This window comes from Salvelinus namaycush, unplaced genomic scaffold (genome assembly GCF_016432855.1).
Source record: "Salvelinus namaycush isolate Seneca unplaced genomic scaffold, SaNama_1.0 Scaffold821, whole genome shotgun sequence".
NCBI classification, from domain to species: Eukaryota; Metazoa; Chordata; class Actinopteri; order Salmoniformes; family Salmonidae; genus Salvelinus; species Salvelinus namaycush.
Genome location: NW_024061555.1, coordinates 45,536 through 66,727, shown reverse-complemented (window position 1 = coordinate 66,727; position 21,192 = coordinate 45,536). Strand labels below are relative to the sequence as shown.

The window sequence follows — 21,192 nt, the reverse complement described above, 5'->3', positions numbered from 1 at the left end:
TATAGCCTCCACATTGACTCTGTACTGGTACCCCATGTATATAGCCTCCACATTGACTCTGTACTGGTACCTCCTGTATATAGCCTCCACATTGACTCTGTACTGGTACCTCCTGTATATAGCCTCCACATTGACTCTGTACTGGTACCCCCTGTATATAGCCTCCACATTGACTCTGTACCGGTACCTCCTGTATATAGCCTCCACATTGACTCTGTACTGGTACCTCCTGTATATAGCCTCCACATTGACTCTGTACTGGTACCTCCTGTATATAGCCTCCACATTGACTCTGTACTGGTACCTCCTGTATATAGCCTCCACATTGACTTACTGTACTCTGTATAGCCTCACATTGACTCTGTACTGGTACCTCCTGTATATAGCCTCCACATTGACTCTGTACTGGTACCTCCTGTATATAGCCTCCACATTGACTCTGTACTGGTACCCCCTGTATATAGCCTCCACATTGACTCTGTACCGGTACCTCCTGTATATAGCCTCCACATTGACACTGTAGCCACGGTATAGTTGTTTTATTGTGTAACTTTTTTTCTTAACTCTTATTGTTCTTAACTACATTGTCAGTAAGACTTTCACGGTAACACCTACACCTGTTGTAGCTTTGTAGCGTAGCTTTAAGGGAATAGTATGGTCACATCAAGATACAAATGAACAGAGTAAATGTGTATTAACACACTACCTATTCATGGAGGTATTTTTTCATCATCTACATATTCATATTAAGCTTCTACGTCTGTGTACAGGAACGTATTATTTGTAAGACGTAAGAGAAAATATATCAGTTTATTGTTAAATTATTATGACGTTCTTTCCAATATAAAAAGTGTAGTAACTATAGTTACCAAACTGCGTTACCCACTCCAGCCAGCAGATGGCGATGTGCGTCTTTCAGGTGATGCATCTTGCAACGTATAACTGACTGGACGAAAAATAGACTGGACGGGATGCTTCTTCAGGAACAACATCGCGGATACTCTTTCATCCATCTCGGTAGCTTGCAAGCCAACATAAAACTGATAGATTGACGTTTTAGGCCATGTTAATGTGCATTAGCTAATCTCAGTGTTCAAAACACATTTCAGTTGACGTTAACTTGAACCTAATCTGCAAATTTGTTAAAGACTGATACTGAGCCAAGCACTAGGCTAGTCGCTAATGCTAACTAGCTAGCTACCTAGCTAACATACATGACCATGAGCTCATTAAACTACTCATCCCCTGCTAAAGAAGATGAGGTTTGCTGTTTGGAGAAAGAAGCTCTGGCGCTGAACATTGTCGTGAAAGACGAAGAGGAGGATATTACAGTGAAAGGAGAGAAAGAAGCTCTGGCGCTTAACATTGTCGTGAAAGACGAAGAGGAGGATATTACAGTGAAAGGAGAGAAAGAACCTTTCAGAATGAAAAAGGAGGAAGAAGATGCTGTTATAGGGAAAGAAGAGAAAGCACATTTTAGAGAGGAAGAGGATGCTATCTCAATAAAGGTGAAGAAGGAAGACGTTTTGGGAGTGAAAGAGGAGGAGACAGAATATCTGATTAACACCAGTGAGTATTGTCTTAAACAGGGGCACACACTATTGTTGAACTAATGTGGTTTTTAAGGGGCATTCTACTGAAGTTCTACACTTGAATATGTTGTTCAGTACTGTAGGAATTGTTAAAGGGGCCATCTGCCATTGGTACATATATTTTTGGGACTTTTAAATTAGATTTAATTATATAATATAACAGGCTTTGAAAATGTTATATTGGAGCATAATTTATACTTAAAATATCAAAGGGACCCAAAAGGCACCCAATTCATTTAGATATATTAATGCCTCCTGTTAGATCCTATGACTGTAATAGACAGTAATAAGTTTACCATCTGTTTGATGTTCTTGTTCACACAGGAGAGAGACATGACTATTGTGGATCCTCTGGGGAGCCTCAACAACATCCTGATGCTGATGAGGAAGAGAAGAGTCTCTCCAGATCAGAACACCAGATGGTACAGCTTGGTTTGGTCTAGCATACAGCTTGCTCTATCGGGGTCTGGGCTGGGTTTCTGTAAAGCACTTCATGACAGCGGTGACATCAGCATCCATAATGATATGTGTCTGTGTCCCCTCTTTATGGTTACCAGGACAACGCTAGCCCTTCCTCCCTCCCGGAGTCCCCGTGTCGTGCCTCTCCCGGTAGCGCCTTACTGCTGGGTATGAAGAGGTTGTCTGTGCTGCTGGTGGGCTGCAGGAAAACAACGGGGCTGAGTGGAACTGTGAGAGGAGGAGAAGAGAAGAAAGGATCAGATTTGACTCATCAAAGTAAGTGCTGTAGTTTAGTTTGAACAAATAAATAGATCTGCCCACTGGTATCTGTTCCCGGTAGGGCTGTCCCTGACTAATACAAATACAGCTTTGCACACTGTTGGCATTCTCTCAACCAGCTTCATCTGGAATGCTTTTCCAACAGTCTTGAAGGAGTTCCCACATATGCTGAGCACATGTTGGCTGCTTTTCCGTCACTCTGCGGTCCAGCTCATCCCAAACCATCTCAATTCGGGTTGAGGTCGGGTGATTGTGGAGGCCAGGTCATCTGATGCAGCACTCCATCACTCTCCTTCTTGGTCAAATAGTCCTTACACAGCCTGGAGGTGTGTTGGGTCATTGCCCTGTTGAAAAACAAATGATAGTCCCACTAAGCGCAAACCAGATGTTATGGCGTATCACTGCAGAAAGCTGTTGGTGTTGGTTAAGTGTGCCTTGAATTCTAAATAAATCACAGACAGTGTCACCAGCAAAGCACAATCACACCTCCTCCATTCTTCGCGGTGGGAACTACACATGCGGAGATCATCCGTTCACCTACTCTGCGTCTCACAGACATTTCGGTTGGAACCGAAAATCTCAAATTTGGACTCATCAGACCAAAGCACAGATTTCCACTGGTCTAATGTCCATTGCTCATGTTTCTTGGCCCAAGCAAGTCTCTTCTTCTTGTTTGTGTCCTTCAGTAGTGTTTTTTTTGCAGCAATTCGACAATGAAGACCTCATTCACGCAGTCTCCTCTGAACAGTTGATGTTGAGATGTGTCTCTTACATGAACTCTGAAGCAGTTATTTGGGCTGCAATTTCTGAGTCTGGTAACTAATGAACTTATCCTCTGCAGCAGAAGTAACTCTGGGTCTTCCCTTCCTGTGGCGGTCCTCATGCGAGCCAGTTTCATCATAGCTCTTTATGTTTTTTGGGACTGTACTTGAAGAAACTTTCAAAGTTCTTGACAATATTCCTGATTGACTGACCTTCGTGTCTTAAAGTAATGATGGACTGTTGTTTCTCTGCTTATTTGAGCTGTTCTTGCCATAATATGGACCTGGTATTTTACCAAATAGGGCTATCTTCTGTGTACCACTCCTACCTTGACACAACACAACTGATTGGCTCAAACGCACTAAGAAGGAAAAACACAAATTTGTTTTTAACAAGGCACACCTGTTAATTGAAATGGATTCCAGATGACTACCTCATGAAGCTGGTTGAGAGAATGCCAAGAGTGTGCAAAGCTGTCATCAAGACAAAGGGTGGCTACTTTGGAGAATCTCAAATATAAATATATTTTGATTTGTTAAACACTTTTTTTTGTTTACTACATGATTCCATATGTGTTATTTCATAGTTTTGATGTCCTCACTATTATTCTACAATGTAGAAAATAGTTTAAAAAATAAAGAAAAACCCTTGATTGAGTAGGTGTGTCCAAACTTTTGACTGGTTCTGTATATTTATATATACTGAACAGAAATATCATCGCAACGATTTACATGAGTCAATATAAATACCTTTATTAGGCCCTAATCAGTCACATGACTGGGCAGGGACGCAGCCATTGGTGGGTCTGTGGGAGCGTAAGCCCACCCACTTGGGAGCCAGGCCCAGCGAATCAGAATTTGTTTTCTCCACAAAAGGGCTTTGTTACAGAGATACATACTCCTCAGTTTCATCAGATGTCCGGGTGGCTGATCCTCAGACGATGTGGAGGTCCTTGATCTGCAGTTGTGAGGCCTGTTGGACGGACTTCCAAATACTCTAAAAAGATGTTGGAGGCGGCTGATGGTAGAGAAAGCAACATTTAATTCCCTGGTAACAGCTCCAGTGGATATTCCTGCAGTCCCCAATCCATTTTCACACTCCCTCAAAACTTGAGACATCTGTGGCATTAGTGGCTTTTATTGTCCCCAGCACAAGGAACACCTGTGTAATGCTGTTTAATCAGCTTCTTGATATGCTACACCTGTCACGTGGATGGATTATCTTGGCAAAGCAATGTAAATAAATGTATACATAATTGGAGAGTGGAGGTTTCATTCTGGTCTCTTTTTATATAAACACTGTCTTTGGCAGGAGGAACACCAAACTTGGAGGAACCAAAGACCAGCAAGATGACACCAGCAAGACAAACACCAGCAAGACGACACCTCTGCTCCCAGATCAAGTTAGGAAGCCTGAAAAGACCTGAGAGGACACACACAGGAGAGAAGCCGTACCATTGCGCCCAGTGTGGAAATAGTTTTAGCCGGTTAGGAAGCCTGAAAGCTCATGAGCGAATACACACAGGAGAGAAGCCATACCATTGCGGCCAGTGTGGAAAGAGTTTTAGCCTGTTAGGAAGCCTGAAAGCTCATGAGCGAATACACTCAGGAGAGAAGCCATACCATTGCGGCCAGTGTGGAAATAGTTTTAACCAGTTAGGAAACATGAAAAGACATGGGAGGATACACACAGGGGAGAAGCCATACCACTGCTCCCAGTGTGGAAAGCGTTTTACGGCGTTAGTTAAGCTGGAAGCTCATGAGCGAATTCACACAGGGGAGAAGCCTTACTACTGCTCCCATTGTGGAAAGAGTTTTAACCATTTAGTTAACATGAAAAGACATGAGAGGATACACACAGGAGCGAAGCCTCACCATTGCTCCCAGTGTGGAAAGAGTTTTAAGCGGTTAGACACCCTCAAAGATCATTTGCGAATACACACAGGGGAGAAGCCTTTCCGTTGCGCCCAGTGTGGAAAGAGTTTTAGCCGGTCAGGAAGCCTGAAAGAGCATGAGCGAATTCACACAGGGGAGAAACCTTACCGCTGATCCCAGAGTGCAATGGGTTTTTACCCAATTAGGACGCCTGAAAGAAGACATGAGACCGCACACGGGGGAGAAGCCTTACAAATGTTCAGACTGGGGGGGAAGGCATTTCACTCATCAGTCACTTAAAAAACATGTGAGAATCCACACAGGAGAGAATAATGACTCCTAGTGTGTAAACTTGTATTTGACATCACATGGACTTAATTACAGTGGGGCAAAAAAGTATTTAGTCAGCCACCAATTGTGCAAGTTCTCCCACTTAAAAAGATGAGAGAGGCCTGTAATTTTCATCATAGGTACACTTCAACTATGACAGACAAAATGAGGAAAAAAATCCAGAAAATCACATTGTAGGATTTTTTATGAATTTATTTGCAAATTATGGTGGAAAATAAGTATTTGGTCACCTACAAACAAGCAAGATTGCTGGCTCTCACAGACCTGTAACTTCTTCTTTAAGAGGCTCCTCTGTCCCCCACTCGTTACCTGTATTAATGGCACCTGTTTGAACTTGTTATCAGTATAAAAGACACCTGTCCATAACCTCAAACAGTCACACTCCAAACTCCACTATGGCCAAGACCAAAGAGCTGTCAAAGGACACCAGAAACAAAATTGTAGACCTGCACCAGGCTGGGAAGACTGAATCTGCAATAGGTAAGCAGCTTGGTTTGAAGAAATCAACTGTGGGAGCAATTATTAGGAAATGGAAGACATACAAGACCACTGATAATCTCCCTCGATCTGGGGCTCCATGCAAGATCTCACCCTGTGGGGTCAAAATGATCACAAGAACGGTGAGCAAAAATCCCAGAACCACACGGGGGGACCTAGTGAATGACCTGCAGAGAGCTGGGACCAAAGTAACAAAGCCTACCATCAGTAACACACTACGCCGCCAGGGACTCAAATCCTGCAGTGCCAGACGTGTCCCCCTGCTTAAGCCAGTACATGTCCAGGCCCGTCTGAAGTTTGCTGGAGAGCATTTGGATGATCCAGAAGAAGATTGGGAGAATGTCATATGGTCAGATGAAACCAAAATATAACTTTTTGGTAAAAACTCCAGATCTCAACCCCATAGAAAATCTTTGGAGGGAGTTGAAAGTCCGTGTTGCCCAGCAACAGCCCCAAAACATCACTGCTCTAGAGGAGATCTGCATGGAGGAATGGGCCAAAATACCAGCAACCGTGTGTGAAGACTTACAGAAAACGTTTGACCTCTGTCATTGCCAACAAAGGGTATATAACAAAGTATTGAGAAACTTTTGTTATTGACCAAATACTTATTTTCCACCATAATCTGCAAATAAATTCATAAAAAATCCTACAATGTGATTTTCTGGATTTTTTTTTCTCATTTTGTCTGTCATAGTTGAAGTGTACCCATGATGAAAATTACAGGCCTCATCTTTTTAAGTGGGAGAACTTGCACAATTGGTGGCTGACTAAATACTTTTTTGCCCCACTGTACTTCTCCTGGTGTGTAAATGTATTTTTCACATCACATTGACTTAATTACTTCTCCTTGTGGGTAAATTGATATTTCACATCACATTGACTTAAAATTCATCAGAGAACATACACAGTGTTCCTATTGTCTTATAATGTTGACTGAGAATGTGTTTACTTGTTTTTACCATATGAAATTGAATGGTACAAAGTATACTCAAACATATATTTGTATGTTTTAATTAGAAAAATATGAATTGAATATTGTCGTGTCTTTGGCATCATTAAAAGTGAGGACTTATTTTATCAAATCAATTCTCTGTAATTATTATTTAGTGATTAAAGTTATAATTTTCTGAATACTATATACTTTTCCAAATATAATAATAATATATAATATAACTCACAACATTTAAACAGACATCAAAGTCAGACTCAGACTCTCTCTCTCTCCCTCTACTAATTGGGGAGTTAGTTATACGTATCTTTGGCCAGGCCATGTTGCAGAAAACGGGGGAAGGGTGGGAAGTGGTCGGGGCAGGGGAACAAAGACTTGGGGAGGAGCAACTAAAAGCAGCAGGTGAGGGGTTAGAGACCAAGAGCCCTGTGAATCATAAAAGGCTTCGTTTTTAAACTACATTTTAGTCTGAGATCATTCTTTAAAAAATCAAAAGTCAATTCTATTTCAAGTTCTACATCGACAAATAAAGTTTAAACATCACAGCAATATTCTAGGGGTGGTTTTTGAGGGTCTGAAGGTCAGTTTGAACCCTGTTTGACCCCAACCATGACCAGAACCATCAGAGGGGTTGTGTCCTATATATGAGGGCCTCTCCTAGGTTTGTATTGTGCTCGCTTCGGCAGCACATATACTAAAATTGGATCGATACAGAGAAGATTAGCATGGCCCCTGCGCAAAAGATATTGCCCATTGTTCTCTGTCGAAGCAGGAGGGGAAAATGGGGGATTTTGCTGGGTGAGAGGAGGAGTTGGCAGGGGACGTGTCAACAATGCATATTAAGTAGCCATGTGCTTTTGAGCACCAGATCTAAACAGTGATGACAGACACAGAAGCCCAGTATAGGAATTTTAATGATGAAACAGGATGAAATGGAAGATATTTATTAAATTATCAAATCCAATAAACATTAAATAAATGTCAGCAATCTCTTTACACAAATTAACACATTAAATCCAATAAACATTAAATAAATGTCAGCAATCTCTATACACAAATTAACACACCATAATTCACTTGAAGATGTATTGATAAATCATGTTTGATTTGTATATTTTAATGTCTATCGTTTTTTTTTTTTTTTTATACAGGTTCATCACAATCCTGTCTGTCTGTCTTTGCTATACAGTCTTCTTATTGAACTATGTTAATAAAATGTTCATGTGCATTTTGTTTGGCAACGGACCGATGTTAGTCTGGTGTCTCGCCTCAGAACTGCCTACCATGGGTAACCCTACCAGTAGTCTTATAGACTCCAAACAATATAGCTCTGAGGGTCCTCAACACACACAAGCCTCTACACCGCGCTCAAGGTCTCGGTCCAAGTAGAGGAAAACGGTGAACTATTTACAACAACAAAAACGTCCGACCACCCAGCCAGTGGCTCAGTGTCCTTCACTTCTCCCCTTAGCGTCCTTCATTTCCGCCAGCCACTGGGCCACGGTCTTACCCCCCGCAGCAACAGAGCAGAAAGTCGCGATGCCGAAGCGGCTGTGCCCCGTCTCCCTACGCTTCGGCAACCCGCATTTGGCGCAGACGTAATGCTCACGTTGCCTTCTCTTCCCGGCTGTCCCTTCCTGTGTTTCCTCCGCCATCCTCTTCCTCCTCCAAGCCGTTGTCCTTGGCACTGGAGGAGGTAAAGAGCAGCCCGTCTGTTGTCCTTGGGCTTCGGAGGGGCCTGGAAGTGCGGGGGGTTGTTGCTCCAGGTCGGCTGGCAGAATGGGCGCGTGGGTTGGCTCTCCTTGCTGGGTGGTCTGGCGTGGGACAGGGGGGGGCGGCGTAGGGAAAGGGAAGGGTGCCTTGATTCCCTCCTGCTTGAAGTGGAGGGGCTTGGCTGCAGGGAGGGGCTGGGCGGTGACGCTGGGGGCAGCAGCGAGCCCCATTCCCTGCTGCAGCACCATCCTCTCCCTCTCCTTCTGACGCCGGGAGTACCTGAAACAGGGAGAGAAAAGAAACACAAGCTGTCACACAAATTGTCATTAGTCACATGGCTTTATGTAACAAGTCGTCCATAAGTTAATGTCTTACCATTGACTGATGGTCCTTTGATTCAGCTCAAAGAGACCAGGTCAGTGGTGAGTGTCGACCTCCCAATGCTGTTCCTGGTGAACAGCGTGCGGCCGATCCACCGCTGCTGCTCCTTGGTGAGAGATGAACGCCAACTCTCTGGAAGCAGCAGCTGGGGGAGAGAGTGATGGAGGCGGGGGAGAAGGGATGATAATGTTTCAGAGAAACGGACAGGGAGAGAGTATCCAGGAGACAAGACAACTGTGTCCAATTTGGCTTACTATCTTAACAATGTGGAGTAATTACAGTTGATGAATTTACCTCAGCACTTTCTGAGGAGGGCCTTGGAGGCAGGAAGGACTGCCGGGGCAAATCCTCCTCTTCGCTCTGCCCCCGTGGGGCAGGAGCAGCGACCGGGGCAGGAACCGGGGTAGGAACCGGGGCTTGGTCAGTTGGAGTCAGAGGCTGAGGGAGCGATGGGGGAACCTGTAGGGCTACGGCTTTTGCAGTGACACAGAAATAAATAGGTTAAATGAATGAATGCATAAATAAATAAATGCTTGCATGCATGGACAGACATATTACACATGTAGATAACGGTGATTAAGTTATTAGCACATTCCAACATGCCCAGATGAATATCAATCAGTGATAGGATGTAACAAAACAATGAAATGAAATTAGTGATTTAAATGGAAAAAGGAAAGTTAGGAATACGTGACATACAGGATGACAGCTACAGTGGCAAGATACGTTATTTAGTAGTTCATACATGCAGTGACTCTCCTCTAAACCCAGATGACTCTTACCAATACATTTCCTTGGGCTGATGATAGGAAAAATATTAAAAACACTTTAATATGTCAACAAACTTTAACTGAATAATTTTCAAATGTGCTTTGTCAATTAATAGTGACGTAAAAACATACGTGTGTCTATGTCAGCAGCTGCTTTGACCAGCTCTGCGTCCGATAGATCTGTTGGTGGCAGTGCTGGTCGAGGGAAAGACACCCCTATAGCAAGTGGAGAGAGAAAGGATTAGGAGCTACACAGCTTATCCAAAAAGTTCAAATTATCTTACATGTGTAACTAGACACTCACCTTGAACTGCAGGCTGAGAAGCCATGAGCTTCTTCATCTTCACCTGCAGTTCACCTGGGGTGAGAGAGCGCCTTGACAGGAACGCAGAGATCGCAGGACCAAGAGGCCTTTGAAAACAAAACATAGCATATATGTCATCATTTCCAACTGTGTGGAACAAGTAGAATTATATTTTCCTTTAAGATGATATGTAACACTTACGAAGCCGCACTCTTGGGCCGGGTGGTGCTGGCGGGGGTGGTGCTGGCTGCTGCGGCGGGCCTGGCCACAGCAGCTACCCCCTCCTGGTCTCTGCGCTGAATGTAATCAATCAAGGCGGCCATCGCACTCCCAGGATAACGGGGTGTCTGCGTCCTCATGCTCCTGACATATCTGTGAGATACAGTAGAGGGAACATTTCAGATGTAAAATGTTGCATAAAACACACTGACATGAACAAAGAAAACACAAAAGACACGTGCACCCATTACCTTATCCTGTCTGCACCCGTAGCCTCATACAGGTCCTGCAGCGTGTCCCACTTGTACTTCCCGATGCCAACAAGGGCCTTGCCCCCCTGGCCTGAAATCAGCACGGGAACCAATTAACTATCAGAGCAAAAGAGTTACATCTTACATACAATGAGGAGAATTAAACAAACTCACCTGGCTGGGAGGACAGGACTTTAGCTTCCTCGTGCGCCCGGTTGAACCTGACCATCTCAGCGAAGGCCGGATAGGCGCACGAGTAGCGAGTCAAGGCGTCCTTGTTGGCCATCAGGGGATGCTGGGAAACGCTGCACTCTCGCTCTCTCTCCTTCTGATGCACCGTTACCAGGTGCACCATGTAGCCCACGTCGTTCTCCATCATCCACTTGAAGGTCTGACCCCGGTACTTGCCGAACTGAACCGTGCACTGGCTCAGGACGACCATCTCTGCACCGGGGTCACCTCCCTCGGAGACGACGCGGGCTCGAGCCTCTGCCTCCACTTCCTCCCACTTCTTAGCCCTCACAGGAGGGCCCTGAGCACCCGAGGCAGGGGGGCCGTCAGCAGCCACTTTAACTGCCTGGGGTGTGGCCCTGAGGACCAACTCCTGTGAGGGTGTGAACCGGAACCTAGGAATTTCCATCTTATTGGCAAGAAACAAACTATTATCATGAGTGAGGAGTGCAGCGACAAGCGACAGCATAACCATATTAGGTACATATAAAGGAACTCACGTTTGATTGATATGTCTGCTAGGTTCAACAGTGTGGTGGGTGGTGCCAGGGCAGGGTTAATAACTTAGATGCAGTTACATTCAGTTTAGTTAAATTCATAGAAAGACACGTTTGCCCCAGGTTGTCACATATCATACAATGCATCCAACAACATACACTTCAAATGCATGCCATCAAAAAACGAAGGAAAATAGACATTTAAGTAGTATACAATTCCAACTTTGAGATGATAGAAATTTTAGCTAAGGTTTTATAGGGTTGTCAGCGGTCAAATAAACTTTTGAGATTTTGTAAACCTAGTTTAAAGTAGCTAGCGATATAAACACGTTAAATTACACAGCTTGGGTAGCCCCTGTAGTCAAACAATTCGGTTGCCTAGACGTGCTACTCGTCGGTTATTATCATTTCTTTGCAAACTAAGCGCAATTCCCTCATATATTCATAGGGTATCATCGATTTCTGTCAGGAAAATATTTTACAGCCAATGCTAACAGTGACTATAGCTACAGTAGCTAGCGATCTACAGACGTTGTTAAATTAAACAATTTGGGTAGTCCCTGTAGTTAAACAATTCGGTTGGCTTGACTTGTTATTGTCTTATTTCATCACATTTATACTCGTTGATGTTAAATTCTTTGCAAATTAGGCAAAATTACCTCGGATACTCACCGTGTGTATGCTCAATCAATGGCTGCCTGGAAAAAGATTTTGACGAAGTGACGGTAGGGAACATTTCAGAGGAAGATGATTGGCTGAAAAAATAATGAACAAGATAGGCTGTTCATTGGTTGGTTTTTGCTCTCTTTCTCCAATTTAGAACAAGCTGAAGCTCTGATTGGATATGGCTATTTGGAAAATATTTAGAACATTTAGAACATTTAGAACATTTAGGACAGAGAAGAATGAGCCCCATCAGGCGCAAGGATGACACGCAAATCCGTGAAGCGCTCCTCATTTTCCTCACACGTCGAGAAACTGGAACCAAACAGAGAAGATTGACCGGAGGAATAAATTGCCCATCCCATTCTTCTCAGTCTAAGGAGGAGGGGAATTGCTGGCTGAGAGAAGCTCGGTCTACAGTAGAATGAAGCGTTCCTTATTTTGAATTGGGGAGTGAGACAAGGTTGCAGTCTGAGACCAACTTTATTCAACATTTTGAAAATTAATTGGGGAGTTAGGCACGGTTGCAGGCTGAGTTCAACTTTATTCAAAGTTTAGAAATTAATTGGCGAGTGAGACAAGGTTGCACTCTGAGTCCAACTTTATTCAATATATACAAATGAATTGGAGAGAGAGACAGGGTTTAAATTTTAGTCCAGCTGTATTAAACATAACAAACTTGAATGTCACAACATTTAAACAGACATCAAAGTCAGACTCAGACTCTCTCTCTCTCCCTCTACTAATTGGGGAGTTAGTTATACGTATCTTTGGCCAGGCCATGTTGCAGAAAACGGGGGAAGGGTGGGAAGTGGTCGGGGCAGGGGAACAAAGACTTGGGGAGGAGCAACTAAAAGCAGCAGGTGAGGGGTTAGAGACCAAGAGCCCTGTGAATCATAAAAGGCTTCGTTTTTAAACTACATTTTAGTCTGAGATCATTCTTTAAAAAATCAAAAGTCAATTCTATTTCAAGTTCTACATCGACAAATAAAGTTTAAACATCACAGCAATATTCTAGGGGTGGTTTTTGAGGGTCTGAAGGTCAGTTTGAACCCTGTTTGACCCCAACCATGACCAGAACCATCAGAGGGGTTGTGTCCTATATATGAGGGCCTCTCCTAGGTTTGTATTGTGCTCGCTTCGGCAGCACATATACTAAAATTGGATCGATACAGAGAAGATTAGCATGGCCCCTGCGAAAGGATGACACGCAAATCCGTGAAGCGCTCCTCATTTTCCTCACACGTCGAGAAACTGGAACCAAACAGAGAAGATTGACCGGAGGAATAAATTGCCCATCCCATTCTTCTCAGTCTAAGGAGGAGGGGAATTGCTGGCTGAGAGAAGCTCGGTCTACAGTAGAATGAAGCGTTCCTTATTTTGAATTGGGGAGTGAGACAAGGTTGCAGTCTGAGACCAACTTTATTCAACATTTTGAAAATTAATTGGGGAGTTAGGCACGGTTGCAGGCTGAGTTCAACTTTATTCAAAGTTTAGAAATTAATTGGCGAGTGAGACAAGGTTGCACTCTGAGTCCAACTTTATTCAATATATACAAATGAATTGGAGAGAGAGACAGGGTTTAAATTTTAGTCCAGCTGTATTAAACATAACAAACTTGAATGTCACAACATTTAAACAGACATCAAAGTCAGACTCAGACTCTCTCTCTCTCCCTCTACTAATTGGGGAGTTAGTTATACGTATCTTTGGCCAGGCCATGTTGCAGAAAACGGGGGAAGGGTGGGAAGTGGTCGGGGCAGGGGAACAAAGACTTGGGGAGGAGCAACTAAAAGCAGCAGGTGAGGGGTTAGAGACCAAGAGCCCTGTGAATCATAAAAGGCTTCGTTTTTAAACTACATTTTAGTCTGAGATCATTCTTTAAAAAATCAAAAGTCAATTCTATTTCAAGTTCTACATCGACAAATAAAGTTTAAACATCACAGCAATATTCTAGGGGTGGTTTTTGAGGGTCTGAAGGTCAGTTTGAACCCTGTTTGACCCCAACCATGACCAGAACCATCAGAGGGGTTGTGTCCTATATATGAGGGCCTCTCCTAGGTTTGTATTGTGCTCGCTTCGGCAGCACATATACTAAAATTGGATCGATACAGAGAAGATTAGCATGGCCCCTGCGAAAGGATGACACGCAAATCCGTGAAGCGCTCCTCATTTTCCTCACACGTCGAGAAACTGGAACCAAACAGAGAAGATTGACCGGAGGAATAAATTGCCCATCCCATTCTTCTCAGTCTAAGGAGGAGGGGAATTGCTGGCTGAGAGAAGCTCGGTCTACAGTAGAATGAAGCGTTCCTTATTTTGAATTGGGGAGTGAGACAAGGTTGCAGTCTGAGACCAACTTTATTCAACATTTTGAAAATTAATTGGGGAGTTAGGCACGGTTGCAGGCTGAGTTCAACTTTATTCAAAGTTTAGAAATTAATTGGCGAGTGAGACAAGGTTGCACTCTGAGTCCAACTTTATTCAATATATACAAATGAATTGGAGAGAGAGACAGGGTTTAAATTTTAGTCCAGCTGTATTAAACATAACAAACTTGAATGTCACAACATTTAAACAGACATCAAAGTCAGACTCAGACTCTCTCTCTCTCCCTCTACTAATTGGGGAGTTAGTTATACGTATCTTTGGCCAGGCCATGTTGCAGAAAACGGGGGAAGGGTGGGAAGTGGTCGGGGCAGGGGAACAAAGACTTGGGGAGGAGCAACTAAAAGCAGCAGGTGAGGGGTTAGAGACCAAGAGCCCTGTGAATCATAAAAGGCTTCGTTTTTAAACTACATTTTAGTCTGAGATCATTCTTTAAAAAATCAAAAGTCAATTCTATTTCAAGTTCTACATCGACAAATAAAGTTTAAACATCACAGCAATATTCTAGGGGTGGTTTTTGAGGGTCTGAAGGTCAGTTTGAACCCTGTTTGACCCCAACCATGACCAGAACCATCAGAGGGGTTGTGTCCTATATATGAGGGCCTCTCCTAGGTTTGTATTGTGCTCGCTTCGGCAGCACATATACTAAAATTGGATCGATACAGAGAAGATTAGCATGGCCCCTGCGAAAGGATGACACGCAAATCCGTGAAGCGCTCCTCATTTTCCTCACACGTCGAGAAACTGGAACCAAACAGAGAAGATTGACCGGAGGAATAAATTGCCCATCCCATTCTTCTCAGTCTAAGGAGGAGGGGAATTGCTGGCTGAGAGAAGCTCGGTCTACAGTAGAATGAAGCGTTCCTTATTTTGAATTGGGGAGTGAGACAAGGTTGCAGTCTGAGACCAACTTTATTCAACATTTTGAAAATTAATTGGGGAGTTAGGCACGGTTGCAGGCTGAGTTCAACTTTATTCAAAGTTTAGAAATTAATTGGCGAGTGAGACAAGGTTGCACTCTGAGTCCAACTTTATTCAATATATACAAATGAATTGGAGAGAGAGACAGGGTTTAAATTTTAGTCCAGCTGTATTAAACATAACAAACTTGAATGTCACAACATTTAAACAGACATCAAAGTCAGACTCAGACTCTCTCTCTCTCCCTCTACTAATTGGGGAGTTAGTTATACGTATCTTTGGCCAGGCCATGTTGCAGAAAACGGGGGAAGGGTGGGAAGTGGTCGGGGCAGGGGAACAAAGACTTGGGGAGGAGCAACTAAAAGCAGCAGGTGAGGGGTTAGAGACCAAGAGCCCTGTGAATCATAAAAGGCTTCGTTTTTAAACTACATTTTAGTCTGAGATCATTCTTTAAAAAATCAAAAGTCAATTCTATTTCAAGTTCTACATCGACAAATAAAGTTTAAACATCACAGCAATATTCTAGGGGTGGTTTTTGAGGGTCTGAAGGTCAGTTTGAACCCTGTTTGACCCCAACCATGACCAGAACCATCAGAGGGGTTGTGTCCTATATATGAGGGCCTCTCCTAGGTTTGTATTGTGCTCGCTTCGGCAGCACATATACTAAAATTGGATCGATACAGAGAAGATTAGCATGGCCCCTGCGAAAGGATGACACGCAAATCCGTGAAGCGCTCCTCATTTTCCTCACACGTCGAGAAACTGGAACCAAACAGAGAAGATTGACCGGAGGAATAAATTGCCCATCCCATTCTTCTCAGTCTAAGGAGGAGGGGAATTGCTGGCTGAGAGAAGCTCGGTCTACAGTAGAATGAAGCGTTCCTTATTTTGAATTGGGGAGTGAGACAAGGTTGCAGTCTGAGACCAACTTTATTCAACATTTTGAAAATTAATTGGGGAGTTAGGCACGGTTGCAGGCTGAGTTCAACTTTATTCAAAGTTTAGAAATTAATTGGCGAGTGAGACAAGGTTGCACTCTGAGTCCAACTTTATTCAATATATACAAATGAATTGGAGAGAGAGACAGGGTTTAAATTTTAGTCCAGCTGTATTAAACATAACAAACTTGAATGTCACAACATTTAAACAGACATCAAAGTCAGACTCAGACTCTCTCTCTCTCCCTCTACTAATTGGGGAGTTAGTTATACGTATCTTTGGCCAGGCCATGTTGCAGAAAACGGGGGAAGGGTGGGAAGTGGTCGGGGCAGGGGAACAAAGACTTGGGGAGGAGCAACTAAAAGCAGCAGGTGAGGGGTTAGAGACCAAGAGCCCTGTGAATCATAAAAGGCTTCGTTTTTAAACTACATTTTAGTCTGAGATCATTCTTTAAAAAATCAAAAGTCAATTCTATTTCAAGTTCTACATCGACAAATAAAGTTTAAACATCACAGCAATATTCTAGGGGTGGTTTTTGAGGGTCTGAAGGTCAGTTTGAACCCTGTTTGACCCCAACCATGACCAGAACCATCAGAGGGGTTGTGTCCTATATATGAGGGCCTCTCCTAGGTTTGTATTGTGCTCGCTTCGGCAGCACATATACTAAAATTGGATCGATACAGAGAAGATTAGCATGGCCCCTGCGAAAGGATGACACGCAAATCCGTGAAGCGCTCCTCATTTTCCTCACACGTCGAGAAACTGGAACCAAACAGAGAAGATTGACCGGAGGAATAAATTGCCCATCCCATTCTTCTCAGTCTAAGGAGGAGGGGAATTGCTGGCTGAGAGAAGCTCGGTCTACAGTAGAATGAAGCGTTCCTTATTTTGAATTGGGGAGTGAGACAAGGTTGCAGTCTGAGACCAACTTTATTCAACATTTTGAAAATTAATTGGGGAGTTAGGCACGGTTGCAGGCTGAGTTCAACTTTATTCAAAGTTTAGAAATTAATTGGCGAGTGAGACAAGGTTGCACTCTGAGTCCAACTTTATTCAATATATACAAATGAATTGGAGAGAGAGACAGGGTTTAAATTTTAGTCCAGCTGTATTAAACATAACAAACTTGAATGTCACAACATTTAAACAGACATCAAAGTCAGACTCAGACTCTCTCTCTCTCCCTCTACTAATTGGGGAGTTAGTTATACGTATCTTTGGCCAGGCCATGTTGCAGAAAACGGGGGAAGGGTGGGAAGTGGTCGGGGCAGGGGAACAAAGACTTGGGGAGGAGCAACTAAAAGCAGCAGGTGAGGGGTTAGAGACCAAGAGCCCTGTGAATCATAAAAGGCTTCGTTTTTAAACTACATTTTAGTCTGAGATCATTCTTTAAAAAATCAAAAGTCAATTCTATTTCAAGTTCTACATCGACAAATAAAGTTTAAACATCACAGCAATATTCTAGGGGTGGTTTTTGAGGGTCTGAAGGTCAGTTTGAACCCTGTTTGACCCCAACCATGACCAGAACCATCAGAGGGGTTGTGTCCTATATATGAGGGCCTCTCCTAGGTTTGTATTGTGCTCGCTTCGGCAGCACATATACTAAAATTGGATCGATACAGAGAAGATTAGCATGGCCCCTGCGAAAAGATGACACGCAAATCCGTGAAGCGCTCCTCATTTTCCTCACACGTCGAGAAACTGGAACCAAACAGAGAAGATTGGCCGGTAGTGACGGAGAAGGAGGAGTTGGAAATGCCAGGGAAATGCTGGCTGAGAGAAGCTCAGTCTACAGTAGAATGACGCGCAAATTCATGAAGCGTTCCTTATTTTGGATTGGGGAGTTAGGCACGGTTGCAGTCTGAGACCAACTTTATTCAAAAAATGGCTGGCGGAAATGAAGGACACTAAGGAGCGAGATGAAGGACACTGAGCCACTGGCCGGGTGGTCGGACGTTTTTATTGTAAATAGTTCCCTGTTCCCCTCTGGACCGAGACCTTGAACGCGGTGTAGAGGCTTGTGTGTGTCGAGGACCCTCAGAGCTATATTGTCTGTAGTCTATAAGACTACTGGTAGGGTAACCCCAGGGTAGGCAGTTCTGAGGAACTATATTGTCTGTAGTCTATAAGACTACTGGTAGGGTAACCCATGGTAGGCAGTTCTGAGGAACTATATTGTCTGTAGTCTATAAGACTACTGGTAGGGTAACCCCATGGTAGACAGTTCTGAGGAACTATATTGTCTGTAGTCTATAAGACTACTGGTAGGGTAACCCATGGTAGGGTTAGACTACTGGTAGGGTAACTCATGGTAGGGTTAGACTACTGGTAGGGTAACCCATGGTAGGGTTAGACTACTGGTAGGGTAACCCATGGTAGGGTTAGACTACTGGTAGGGTAACCCATGGTAGGGTTAGACTACTGGTAGGGTAACCCATGGTAACCCATGGTAGACAGTTCTGAGGGGAGACACCAGACTAATGTCGGTCCGTTCCCAAACAAAATGCTCTTTTTATGAGCACATGAACATTTTATTTACATAGTTCAATAAGAAGACTGTATAGCAAAGACAGACAGGTTCGTGACGAACCTGTTAAAAAAAATTAAGACATTAAAATATACATATACAAATCAAACATGATTTATCAATACATCCAGTGAAAACTCAACTTCTTGTTAGAGCTAATGTTTTTTTCAACAGCAGTTAAAATGATTTTTTTTAAATTCACCTTTATTTAACCAGGTAGGCTAGTTGAGAACAAGTTCTCATTTACAACTGCGACCTGGCCAAGATAAAGCAAAGCAGTGTGACACAGACAACAACACAGAGTTACACATGGAATAACATGGAATAAACAATAAACAAGCCAATAACACAATAAACAAGTCAATGACACAATAGAAAAAAAGAAAGTCTATATACATTGTGTGCAAAAGGCATGAGGTAGGCAATAAATAGGCCATAGTAGCAAAGAATTACAATTTAGCAGATTAACACTGGAGTGATAAATGAGCAGATGAGAATGTGCAAGTAGAGATACTGGGGTGCAAAAGAGCAGAAAAGTAAATAAAAACAGTATGGGGATGAGGTAGGTAGATTGGGTGGGCTATTTACAGATGGACTGTGTACAGCTGCAGCGATCAGTTAGCTGCTCAGATATATTGTTTTACCTATATAACAGCTAAGGCATGAATAGCTTACCTTTTGCAAGTATAGAAATTTCTGTCCCCAGACGCACTTTCTTCAAACTGCTCTTGATGGTGTAACGCCAATCAATGCTGCAGGCGCCCAATCACCGCAAATACATATTAACTTCAGGATTGGTGGGTACCCTGCGGCACGGTTGATTTAACATAGGCTAATGCGATTAGCATGAGGTTGTAAGTAACAAGAACATTTCCCAGGATATAGACATATCTGATATTGGCAGAAAGCTTAAATTATTTTTAATCTAACTGCACCGTCTAATTTACAGTAGCTATTACAGTGAAAGAATACTATTGTTTGAGGAGAGTGCACAGTTTTGAACATGAAAAGTTATTAATAAACAAACGAAGCACATTTTGGCAGTCTTCATACATTTTTTTTTTACAGAAATGCAATGGTTCATTGGATCAGACTAAAACTTTGCACATACGCTGCTGCCATCTAGTCGCCAATATCTAAATTCCACCTGGGCTGGAATGGCCTTTCTCTTGCATTTCAAAGATGATGGTAAAAAAAAGTTTGGTTTTTATCTTTGCATGATCTTTTACCAGGTCTATTGTGTTATATTCTCCTACATTCCTTTAACATTTCCACAAACTTCAAAGTGTTTCCTTTCAAATGGTACCAAGAAAATGCATATCCTTAGTTCAGGGCCTGAGCTACAGGCAGTTAGATTTGGGTATGTCATTTTAGGTCGAAAATCGAAGAAAAAAAGGGGCCGATCCTTAAGAGGTTTTTAAGTAGCAATGTGCTTTGAGAGGCTTTGAGCACCCGGTCAAAGAGTGATAACAGGCAGAACAGAAGCCTACAGTAGGAGTTTTAATGATGAACCAGAGTATACAAGTGGTCTGTGTACAGAGGGAAACAGGATGAAAGAGAGCATTATTGCAATGTAAATCCAATAAACAATATACATTAAATAATAAATGTCAGCTCAATCTCTATACACAATTTACAATGATATAAAAAAAAAAACATAATTCCTCTCATGGGAATTAACATTACAACACCAACTAGGCTAATCACATAATAGTAATACATGGTATGAGAACTGGTGAAGTAACGCCCTCCATGGATCTCTTGCGCAGGGGCCAAAATAAAAATAATAATAAAAAAAAAAAGTGTATGTTGTGTGTGGTTGATCTTGTGTATTCTGAACTATGTAACTTCTATCTTCTGATAATTTCCCGCATAATCTCCCAGATGTCTTCTTTCCAAATATACCAAGTTTTTGCATGTCAGAATCACGTAATTACACATGAATAGCTGTTACTTTTGCATGTCTATTTAGGCGGAAATCTACATTTGGCCATTTTCTCTCGTTATTTCATGTGTGTCATCTCATGCGTTTCTAAATTCCCTTACAGGGTATAACTCGGTAATGGCTTATCTCGTGTGTATTCTCTTATGCGCTTTCAGATGCCATGACTGGGTAAATCCCATTCCACACAGAGAGCAGTGGAAAGGCTTCTCTACAGTGTTTTCTCTCATGCTTTTTCATATCCCCTAATGACAAATACTTATTTTCACACTGGGAGTAGTGATAGGGCTTGTCTTCTGTGTGTGTGTATATATCTTATGTGATTTAAGGGACCCCAACCGTGTAAAACTCTTTCCACACTGGGAGCAGTGGTAAGGCTTCACCCCTGTGTGTGTTCTCTCATGCTCGTTCAGTTGCCCTGACCAGCTAAAACTACTTTTACAATGGGAGCAGTGATAAGGCTTTTCCCCTGTGTGTATTCTCTCATGAGATTTCAGGTCCCCTGATCGGGAAAATGTCCTTCCACACTGAGAGCATTGGAATGGTTTTTCCCCTGTGTGTATTCTCTTATGCTCGTTCAGGTGTGTTGACTGGATAAATCTCTTTCCACACTGGAAGCATTGGTAAGGCTTGTCTCCTGTGTGTATTCTCTTATGTATTTCAAGGCTCCCTAACCGTG

At 42.9% G+C, this 21,192-nt stretch overlaps 6 non-coding genes and 1 pseudogene across 6 annotated transcripts; all 7 read left to right on the top strand.

The window, feature by feature from the left end:
- Nucleotides 1-7,437: 7,437 nt before the first annotated feature.
- Nucleotides 7,438-7,525, top strand: LOC120042974 (annotated as a pseudogene).
- A 5,402-nt stretch (nucleotides 7,526-12,927) lies between these two features.
- LOC120042978 lies at nucleotides 12,928-13,034 on the top strand. Its single transcript, XR_005476295.1, has one exon. It is a non-coding gene; the product is annotated as a U6 spliceosomal RNA (small nuclear RNA).
- Nucleotides 13,035-13,866: 832 nt separating this feature from the next.
- On the top strand, nucleotides 13,867-13,973 carry LOC120042977. The gene has a single exon (XR_005476294.1). It is a non-coding gene; the product is annotated as a U6 spliceosomal RNA (small nuclear RNA).
- An 832-nt stretch (nucleotides 13,974-14,805) lies between these two features.
- Nucleotides 14,806-14,912, top strand: LOC120042976. The gene has a single exon (XR_005476293.1). It is a non-coding gene; the product is annotated as a U6 spliceosomal RNA (small nuclear RNA).
- Nucleotides 14,913-15,744: 832 nt separating this feature from the next.
- LOC120042975 lies at nucleotides 15,745-15,851 on the top strand. Its single transcript, XR_005476292.1, has one exon. It is a non-coding gene; the product is annotated as a U6 spliceosomal RNA (small nuclear RNA).
- Nucleotides 15,852-16,683: 832 nt separating this feature from the next.
- On the top strand, nucleotides 16,684-16,790 carry LOC120042972. The gene has a single exon (XR_005476290.1). It is a non-coding gene; the product is annotated as a U6 spliceosomal RNA (small nuclear RNA).
- An 832-nt stretch (nucleotides 16,791-17,622) lies between these two features.
- LOC120042973 lies at nucleotides 17,623-17,729 on the top strand. Its single transcript, XR_005476291.1, has one exon. It is a non-coding gene; the product is annotated as a U6 spliceosomal RNA (small nuclear RNA).
- The last annotated feature ends 3,463 nt before the right edge of the window (nucleotides 17,730-21,192 follow it).